The sequence below is a fragment of the Moschus berezovskii genome, chromosome 9 (genome assembly GCF_049115385.1).
Source record: "Moschus berezovskii isolate FMDL1 chromosome 9, NW_MosBer_1.0, whole genome shotgun sequence".
Classification (NCBI taxonomy): domain Eukaryota; kingdom Metazoa; phylum Chordata; class Mammalia; order Artiodactyla; family Moschidae; genus Moschus; species Moschus berezovskii.
Window position 1 is genome coordinate 4,861,591 of NC_142468.1, and position 9,462 is coordinate 4,871,052.

Below are 9,462 nucleotides of genomic sequence, written 5' to 3' on the forward strand. Positions count from 1 at the left end.
AGGGAGCCTAGAGATTTACATGAACTTTTCAAATTTACAAATTATTTGTCATCATTTTATGTTTCTTCTTTAAAATGTATTTAAGTCCACAAACATTTAAGAGTTATGATATGTGGCATTCTGTGCTTAACAAAAGTCTTATTTAATCTAAAATATTAGACTTGGAACTTTTAAATCCTACCATTGCAACAGCACAAAAACCAATATTCTTGGTATTTGTAATTTCCAGCTGACAAAATAAACAAGGAGTTGAGGGATTTTGGTCCAAAGGTCTCATTTCCATTTTCAGTTTTGTGCACTTAAGATATTTTTTCTTCAAACTACGTATACAGTTGCAGACATAAATGGCTTCAAAATAAATGAAAATCCATAGAGTTTCATCTGTTGCTATGTCAAATGAGAATTCTGTTGGATTCATTATGCATTCTCACAGGTACTTAGGAAGGATGCCAAAAATCTATTATTTTATCGTACCTTTATTACTAAATTCTATATATTTGAGCAAGTATCTTAACATCTTTGGCACCTATTCAAAGGACAACAGCAAATTTGCACTAGAATGATTTCCAGAGATAATTTTGGCTTGACAAGTAAATGGAACTTTGACTTACATATGGATATATGAGCTTCTATGGATACTGTACAGTCCGCCTATACCTTGAGGGTGTTTTGTAAGAATTGAGATGATGTGGGTACAGTGTTTAGGATAATGTCTCATTTAATAAGGACTACAAGGATGGGTGATTTTATTTTAATTCTACCTAACATATTTTTCAGGAAAATCTTTAAATCTAACTTAAAATAACTGGCAAATTAAACGAGAAGCTAAATATTTATGAAAAATGCTCATTCCATTGCTTAAAGAAATTTGGTGGCTTCATTTCACTTCTCTCAACTCCTGTTCAACAAACACGTTGCTCATCATTATGCAACAGTATTCTATATTCCTCTTTGCGTTACTACTGAGTACTGTCATGATACTTCCAGCAGTTTGGAAGTTAAAGAGAATTGTTTATGAAGTGCATGCTATCATCAGAGACTGGCTACAGTACATACAAAAGAATGGATTATTTTTTAAAAGAAGGCAAGAGAAAAACTAAAAAGATTTTGGATGAACAAGAATGTAGAAATAATATTCAAATAGTAGGCAAGTTTTGACATGCGTCTGATCCATTTCAATTTCTTCCTGCATATCAGAAGCCCTACTAAATGGAAGAGACTTGAATTTTAAAGCAATATTCTAGGTTGAGGCTTCTGAATATTTAAAAAAGATAATATTCTAAATATTAAAAAAAAGACCTCCCTGGCACTCTTGAACTCTTAATAAAACAGACTAAACATAGACAGAGAACAACGGACTGGTTCCAAATTGGGAAAGGAGTACGTCAAGGCTGTATAGTGTCACCCTGCTGATTTAACTTATATGCAATGTGAAATGCCAGGCTGGATGAAGCAGAAGCTGGAATCAAGAGTGCCAGGAGAAATATCAATAACTTCAGATATGCAGATGACACTGCCCCTATGGCAGAAAGCAAAGAACAACTGAAAAGCCTCTTGATGAAAGCGAAAGAGGAGAGTGAAAAAGTTGGCTTAAAACTCAACATTCAAAAAACTAAGATCATGGCATCCGGTCCAATCACTTCATGGCAAATAGATGGGGAAACAATGGAAACAGTGAGAGACTTTATTTTCTTGGGTTCCGAAACACTGTAGATGGTGACTGCAGCCATTAAATTAAAAGATGCTTGCTCCTTGGAAGAAAAGTTGTTACCAACCTAGTTCAGTTCAGATCAGTTCAGTTCAGTCACTCAGTCGTGTCCGACTCTTTGCGACCCCATGAATCACAGCACGCCAGGCCTCCCTGTCCATCACCAACTCCCGGAGTTCACTCAAACTCATGTCCATCGAGTTGGTGATGCCATCCAGCCATCTCATTCTCTGTTGTCCCCTTCTCCTTCCGCCCCCAATCCCTCCCAGCATCAGAGTCTTTTCCAGTGAGTCAACTTGTCGCATGAGGTGGCTAAAGTATTGGTTTCAACTTCAGCATCAGTCCTTCCAATGAACACCCAGGACTGATCTCCTTTAGACAGCATATTAAAAAGCAGAGAGATTATTTTGCTGACAAAGGTCCATCTAGTCAAAGCTACGGTTTTTCTAGTAGTCACATATGAATGTGAAAGTCAGACTATAAAGAAAGTTGAGTCCTGAAGAACTGATGCTTTTGAACTGTGGTGCTGGAGAAGACTCTTGAGAGTCCCTTGGACTGCAAGGAGATCCAACCAGTCCATTCTATAGGAAATCAATGCTGAATACTCATTGGAAAGACTGATGCTAAAGCTGAAACTCCAATACTTTGGCCACCTGATGTGAAGAACTGACTCATTGGAAAAGACCCTGATGTTGGGGAAGATTGAGGGCAGGAGGAAAAGGGGATAGCAGAGGATGAGATGGGTGGATGGCAGCACCGACTCGATGGACATGAGTTTGAGGAAATTCCGGGAGTTGGTGATGGACAGGGAGGCCTGGCATGCTGCAGTCCATGGGGTCGCAAAGAGTGGGACACGACTGAACGACTGAATTGAACTGAAAGCTAGAGAGAGCAAGCGGACCATTTGTAGCAAATTCTATATTACAGCTCAAATTTCCAAATTCCTACCTCAACAATTTCCAGTTCAAACCACCTATTTTTCAGTTCTCAGTTGATAATTCTGGAATCCTGGGAAGGGAACTGCCACCTCCTCAGTTTGAGGGCTTTTTTTTTTTTTTTTGCAATTCATATGAAAAGCATACATTCTTTTTATGTTTGACTTTGAAATCTCTAGCTCTAGAAAATTAACCATTAAGAAAAAAAATCCATTCTCTTTTGAACCATACATTTTTGTTTTATTTATATGCTCTTACAAAGATGCTGTATTCCAAATAAAATAGTGGCTCTTACTTTTTTTTTTTCTTTCTTTGAAATGGTTTAGCAACTCCTGTAGTTTGTGGATTTAAAAGCAATAGTTCTTGTTCAAAGTGCAGCATCTCTATTAGACACTTAACTGCTTGTAACAATTCAACTGCAGAAACGATCTCATCCCTAATGACTTTAACATGAAAACAGCTTGCCTTCGCCAATACAGGACACAGGCGTTAATTGTGATGACTGGGTACACCTCACTATATTGACAGTCTTCTTAGTGTGATTTATTGGGCTCTAATTGCACATTTGTGGTTTGCTAATTTCTATTTGGAATGCTGTTCTATTATAGTTCAATAACCTGATTATAATCTCATTTATTCTGTGATAGTAACAGTATTCCTCCTTCAAAACTCTTCAACTGGTCCAGTATTTTCTCTTGCAGCTCCCTGGATCCTTAAAAAAGGCAACAGCATAGTACCTTGGAAAAACCGAATGAAGCCGGCATTTGGAAAGAGTCTGGTTGGGTAGTCATGATTGAACATTACTTAGAGAAAATTTAAAAATTAAACTGAATTTTCAGTTTTCTCAAGGAATTTCAAGTCAAACGCTATTGAATGTCACTTTCAGTTCAGTTCAGTTCAGTTCAATCGCTCAGTCGTGTCCGACTCTCCGCGACCCCATGAATCACAGCACGCCAGGCCTCCCTGTCCATCGCCAACTCCAGGAGTTCACTCAAACTCATGTCCGAAGAGTCGGTGATGCCATCCAGCCATCTCATTCTCCGTCGTCCCCTTCTCCTCCCGCCCCCAATCCCTCCCAGCATCAGAGTCTTTTCCAGTGAGTCAATTCGTCGCATGAGGTGGCCAAAGTATTGCAGTTTCAGCTTCAGCATCAGTCCTTCCAATGAACACCCAGGACTGATCTCCTTTAGAATGGACTGGTTGGATCTCCTTGCAGTATAAGGGACTCTCAAGAGTCTTCTCCAACACCACAGTTCAAAAGCATCAATTCTTCGGCGATCAGCTTTCTTCACAGTCCAACTCTCACATCCATACATGACCACGGGAAAAACCATAGCCTTGACTAGATGGACCTTTGTTGGCAAAGTAATGTCTCGGCTTTTTAATATGCTATCTAGGTTGGTCATAACTTTCCTTCCAAGGAATAAGCGTCTTTTAATTTCATGGCTGCAATCAGCATCTGCAGTGATTTTGGAGCCCCAAAAAATAAAGTCTGACACTGTTTCCATTGTTTTCCCATCTATTTCCCATGAAGTGATGGGACCAGATGCCATGATCTCGGTTTTCTGAATGTTGAGCTTCAAGCCAACCTTTTCACTCTCCTCTTTCACTTTCATCAAGAGGCTTTTGAGTTCCTCTTCAATTTCTGCCATAAGGGTGGTGTCATCTGCATATCTGAGGTTATTGATATTTCTCCCAACAATCTTGATTCCAGCTTGTGCTTCTTTCATCCCAGCGTTCCTCATGATATACTCTGCATATAAGGTAAATAAGCAAAGTGACAATATACAGCCTTGACGTACTCCTTTTCCTATTTGGAACCAGTCTGTTGTTCCATGTACAGTTCTGACTTTTGCTTCCTGACCTGCATACAGGTTTCTCAAGAGGCAGGTCAGGTGGTCTGGGATTCCCATCTCTTTCAGAATGTTCCACAGTTTATTGTGATCCACACAGTCAAAGGCTTTGGCATAGTCAATGAAGCAGAAATAGATGTTTTTCTGGAACTCTCTTGCTTTCTCCATGATCCAGCGGATGCTGGCAATTTGATCTCTGGTGCCTCTGCCTTTTCTAAAACCTGCTTGAATATCTGGAAGTTCACGGTTCACATATTGCTGAAGCCAGGATTGGAGAATTTTGAGCATGACTTTACTAGCGTGTGAGATGAGTGCAATTGTGCGGTAGTTTAAGCATTCTTTGGCATTCCCTTTCTTTGGGACTGGAATGAAGACTGACCTTTTCCAGTCCTGTGGCCACTGCTGAGTTTTCCAAATTTGCTGGCATATTGAGTGCAACACTTTCACAGCATCATCTTTCAGGATTTGAAATAGCTCAACTGGAATTCCATCACCTCCACTAGCTTTGTTCCTAGTGATGCTCTCTAAGGCCCACTTGACTTCACATTCCAAGATGTCTGGCTCCAGGTGAGTGATCACGCCATCGTGATTATCTTCGTCATGAAGATCTTTTTTGTACAGTTCTTCTGTGTATTCTTGCCACCTCTTCTTAATATCTTCTGCTTCTGTTAGGTCCATACCTTTTCTGTCCTTTATCAAGCCCATCTTTGCAAGAAATGTTCCCTTGGAATCTCTAATTTTCTTGAAGAGATCTCTTGTTTTTCCTATTCTGTTGTTTTCCTCTATTTCTTTGCACTGATCACTGAGGAAGGCTTTCTTATCTCTCCTTGCTATTCTTTGGAACTCTACATTCAGATGCTTATATCTTTCCTTTTCTCCTTTGCTTTTCGCTTCTCTTCTTTTCACAGCTATTTGTAAGGCCTCCTCAGACAGCCATTTCGCTCTTTTGCATTTCTTTTCCATGGGGATGGTCTTGGTCCCCTGTCCCTGTACAATGTCACGAACCTCCGTCCAGAGTTCATCAGGCACTCTATCAATCAGATCTAGTCCCTTAAATCTATTTCTCACTTCCACTGTATAATCATAAGGGATTTGATTTAGGTCATATCTGAATCGTCTAGTGGTTTTCCCTACTTTCTTCTGTCACTTTACGGGGACAAATGATGTGACATTTGCTGCTTCACTTCTCTCCTGGATACTTTCATAGAGAAAACAATCTTGATGGGAAAATGTTTATAAAACATTAAATGGAATCTGTTCTGTAACGCTGTTTGGGGCTTCAATATGAATGACTGGAAGCCAAAAGACAGGGACACGGAAAGTGACACAGGGTAGAGGAGATTAGATGGAAGGACATCCGTGCTGCAAGGCAGAAGACAGTGCGGCAAGGCTTGGGAATGGAACCAAGGCCATGGTCTTAATGTAGCTCTTTATGCTTATGAGTGTTGCTATCAAGTCCAATTAATCCCTCCCCAAGGTCAAATAAAAATCAGGAAAACAGATTTAGGAACTAGACACAAATACATCAACTGATGCCAAATCACTTTGTTTCCTGAAAGCATTCTTGACCTCAACTAACACGAAAAGAATAAAGTTTAAACTTGATAGCTTAGAATAGAGAGAGAGGCTTTGTTAAGCAGGGGGAAATAAATTTTATAGAGCATATTTGAGTTTATAATGTAGAAGAGTTTATAATGTGACAAGAGAAGATCTAAAACAATACATGTGGTGATTGGCCTTTGGAGGAAAGATAAGAAACAGGAAAGAAATCAAAATAGAGGGACATGCTGCTATGAACTGAGATTCTTTTTCTTTTTTCCATTAATTGTTATAGTTGCTTTACAATGTTGCATTAGTTTCTACTGTGTAGCAAAATAAATCAGGCATGCATATACATTTATCCTCTCCCTGTTGGACTTCCTTCCCATTCAGATCACCACAGTGCATTAAATAGAGTTCTCACTTATATTCTCATTAGTTATCTATTATCTATTTTAAGGGCTTCCCTGGTGGCTCAGCTGGTCAAAAAAACCCACCTACCAATGCGGGAGATGCAAGAGACAAGGGTTCGATCCCTGAGTCAGAAAGATCCTGTGGAGAAGGAGACAGCAACTCACTCCAGTATTCTTGCCTGGGAAATTCCACGGACAGAGGAGTCTGGCAGGCTGCAGTCCATTGGGTCACAAAGAGCCGGGCATGACTGAGCACGCAAGCATCTATTTTATACATGGTATCGATGCATACACTAGTCAACACAGATGATTTATTTTTTTTCTGACTCTCTAAAACCTTCTTTCCTTAGCTTGAGTTTTGTGTAACCAACACACTATCATGACTTATGCCCTGGAGTAAAAGGATTAGGATGGTGAATTCTTGCCCCGATCCAGATTCCTGAGGTACAACCACATACGACCCAACCCAATTTCATGTTACTAAGGTTTCCCCCCGTGGATCATCTCCACTCTTCAAGTCATTTGTTCAAATGTGAGAACATTTCATCTATCTTCAGTTACACTGGTTTGCTGGTTTCATTTCTGCTTCAGGCTCTAAAACGTCAGACGTTCAGGATTCCATACAGTTCAGTTCAGTTCAGTTCAGTCGCTCAGTCGTGTCCGACTCTCCGCGACCCCATGAATCACAGCACGCCAGGCCTCCCTGTCCATCACCAACTCCCGGAGTTCACTCAAACTCGTGTCCACAGAGTCGGTGATGCCATCCAGCCATCTCATTCTTTGTCGTCCCCTTCTCCTCCCGCCCCCAACCTTTCCCAGCATCAGAGTCTTTTCCAGTGAGTCAACTCATCGCATGAGGTGGCCAAAGTATTGCAGTTTCAGCTTTAGCATCAGTCCCTCCAATGAACACCCAGGATTGATCTCCTTTAGAATAGACTGGTTGGATCTCCTTGCAGTATAAGGGACTCTCAAGAGTCTTCTCTAACACCACAGTTCAAAAGCATCGATTCTTCGGCGATCAGATTCCATACAGTTTCTCACAAAAGTACTTAGTGCGATGCCGACACAAGGGCCCATTTCTAGCATCAGCCCAAGGCCACAGCCGTTTCTTTAGAAAGCTAACAGAATCTTCACATGAGGCAAGATGCATGTCCTCAAGGGAGAGTGAGCTTACTGCTTTTACAACGTGTTAGAGCTGGTATGGCTCAAAGCAGAAGCCCGTGTATAAACTGAACACGCGCCTTGTTTACTGGCTGCCAACAGGATGCCAGATGTGAAGACGGAGTTCGGGGGCTTTCTGTTTGGGATGGACAAATTGGAGCGATTGTGAACACTAGTGCTTTGCCTTTGCCTAACACTTCCTCTTCTAAAATGTTTTCACAACAATCCTTGTCTCGTCATTCATCAGACCTGAGAAAGACACTCATATAGAAGAGAGGAGTTCTTAGAAGTGTCCCTATTTTGTCTTGTTAGGTCAGCTGCTCCTAATAGTTAATACTTATTAAGGGCCTACTAGATTCCAGGCGGGCTTCCCTAGTGGTTCAGTGGTAAAACAATCTGCTTGCAATGTTGGAGACCCAAGTTTGGTCTCTGGGCTGAGAAGATCCCCTGGAGAAGGAAATGGTGACCCACCCCAGTATTCTTGCCTGGGAAAGAGCCCATGGCAGAGAAGCCTGGAGGGCTATAGTCCATGAAGTTGCAAGAGTCAAATATGATGTAGCAGCTAAAATCCCCCCACTAGATTCCAAGAATTGTGTTAAGACACCCCAAGAATTTTCTCATGAATTTGTATGTTAACCCCAGGAGACCAAATAATCGTCCTTCCTCTCATTGGAGAGCCTAAGTGTTTAGAAGACATAACGAGGACTCAATCGATATTTCAAAGCATTGATAAACACTTTCCATGATTCAGTTCAGTTCAGTCGCTCAGTCGTGTCTGACTCTCCGCGACCCCATCAATCACAGCACGCCAGGCTTCCCTGTCCATCACCAACTCCTGGAGTTCACTCAAACTCACGTCCACAGAGTCGGTGATGCCATCCAGCCATCTCATTCTCGGTCGTCCCCTTCTCCTCCCACCCTCAACCTTTCCCAGCATCAGAGTCTTTTCCAGTGAGTCAACTCATCGCATGAGGTGCCCAAAGTATTGCAGTTTCAGCTTTCCATGATTACCTTTACTTAAATTTGATTTATAAATAAAATTTGAGGCTTAGACAGGTTAAGTAATTTACCCAAATTTACTCAACTATTAAGCAGACTATCCTGAAATTGAAATGAACATGAGTCCATTGGACTTCAGGAACACTTCTCTTAGCCATAAAGTTTTACCTAAAGATTATGAAATTTGGTGACAAAGGTTAGGCTAGCACCCACACCCATTGGCACTCATCTTCCTGCTTCTCTCCTTATCTTGCCACAAATGAGCAGGTTACTCACCAAAGCTATATCAGAAACCCTGCCTTGTAGCTCTCAGAACAAAGGTTGTTTTTTCCTTTTTCTTTCCTTTTCCGGTAATAACAAATTTTCAAAATCTCATTGATGACCTGGAGAGTAGGAGAATGCTGGTATAGAAGTGGACATTTTGAATTAAATTCAAAGAGCTTTGAATGGTTACAAAGAAAGTCTTTTTATTTCTTCAGTACATGAAATAACGCTGAGTGCTTCCTGATGAAGACTTTCTTTTCCTGACTCATATATGAGGATTATTATTATTATTTTAAGTAAGTATTTGGGATTCAGAGACAGATTAAGGGAAAGTATCTGGATAATCCACTGATACTAGTTTGTAAGGAGCTCCAAAATATCGAGGTAAATCAGAAACATGATCCAGTTAATTTCGATTTCCAAGTGCATTCCCTTCTGACTGATAAAACATTGGTCCTGCTTCAACTCATTAGAAACAATCCTTTAAAAAAAATTACTTTTAAATTTCAAATCCAACTTATTTGTGTTGAGAAGATTTTTTCGGCGGTTCTGCATGAGTTGCACGGTACAGACCTATAACCTCCACTTTC